The sequence below is a fragment of the Setaria italica genome, chromosome VII (genome assembly GCF_000263155.2).
Source record: "Setaria italica strain Yugu1 chromosome VII, Setaria_italica_v2.0, whole genome shotgun sequence".
Classification (NCBI taxonomy): domain Eukaryota; kingdom Viridiplantae; phylum Streptophyta; class Magnoliopsida; order Poales; family Poaceae; genus Setaria; species Setaria italica.
In genome coordinates this window covers 27,104,853-27,106,313 of record NC_028456.1, presented here as the reverse complement: position 1 = coordinate 27,106,313, position 1,461 = coordinate 27,104,853, and positions in this window count along the sequence as shown.

The window sequence follows — 1,461 nt, the reverse complement described above, 5'->3', positions numbered from 1 at the left end:
GTGGAGTCACAGCAAGCGCGGTCGAGGAAGACGCGGACCCCGGCGCAGGAAGGGACCCGGGCTGGATGCCCTGAGTAAGCTCCTCCATGACAAGATCATCCCGGACGTGGAGGAAGGTGGGGAAAGGTCGCTGCCGGGTGATCCAGGTGCGGAGGTGGGCGTAGCGGTCGCTGAGGCCGCGAAGAACGTTGAGAACCAAGATCCGGTCCTCCACGGCCCAGCCAAGGTCCCCGAGGGAGTCCGCCATGGTCTTCATCTTCCGGCAGAACTCACCAACGGAGAGGTCGCCCTGGACGAAGGTGCGGAAGCTCGCATCGAGACGAAGGGCCCGGGCTTCGGCGTTGCCCAGGAACTGACCCTCGAGCGCCAGCCAGGCCCGGCGGGCGGTGGTGTCGGGGGTGCCGCGGACGAGATCGTGGAGGTCGAGGGAGATGGTCCCCAGGATCCACGACAGGACGATGCTGTCGAGGCGAACCCACGCAGCTGTCCGGGCCGCAGGGAAGGTGTCGGTGAGGACGTGGTCGTCGAGGGCGTAACGGCGGAGAATGAGCAGGACCATGTCCCGCCAGCGGGCGTAGGAGGGCGACTCAGGGTCGAGGACGACGGGGACCAAGCTCTTGATGTTCTGGACACCCCCGGCCTGGTAGTGGAGCTGTGCGACAAGTGGATCGGCCGGATCGGTCCAGGCCACCACAGGCGGACGGGGAGCACCGGAGCCGGAGGAGGTGGCCGTGCTGTCGTGGGACATCGTGAGGAGCTGCTCCGCCTCGGCGATCTGACGGGCCAAGATGTCGGCCGCATCCCGCTCCCGCTCCCAGGCCAGGGCTGCCGCGCGCAGGCGCGCCTGTCCCTCGGCAGCGGCAGCCCGGGCAGCGACGAGGGCTGTCGCGAGGTTCCCATCCGGAGGTGGTAGAGGAGGCGGGGCGGGGAAAGGTAGGCGAGCAGCCCCTCCCCCCACAGGAGCAGCTGCCACCCCTGTAAAAACAGGGGCAGCAGTCCCCCCCACCCCCGGTTGAAAACCAGGGGCAGGAGGCGTCGGGTAGAGGGCGGCGGCGGCGGCGGCGGCGGCGGCGGCGGCAGCGGCGAGGGTAGCTATGTAGATGTCTTACATGGGCCTATTGGGCCCTAATACACATAGTACACCAACAGCTACATCAAACTTCTGTGTGCATTTTTTTTTTTGTAATAGCTGGCGCTCGTGGTCGGGAAATACAAGGCTGAGAAGTTAACCGCTTATTCATTACGGGATAAAAATATATCATTTGGATTCTTTCCAGGGTGACAGATCCAAAGATACTGCCATCATGCAATTCATACAAATAATGTTGTATACATATTTTGTGCGGTTTATTGAGTCATCCAGTAGGCAATCCTGTCTCTTGTTCTTCAGGTACACCTCCTTATAAAGGCCAGCAGTGTCACGCAGAGCAAGGAAGGCAGAAGGGAACTGCATCCGTACCA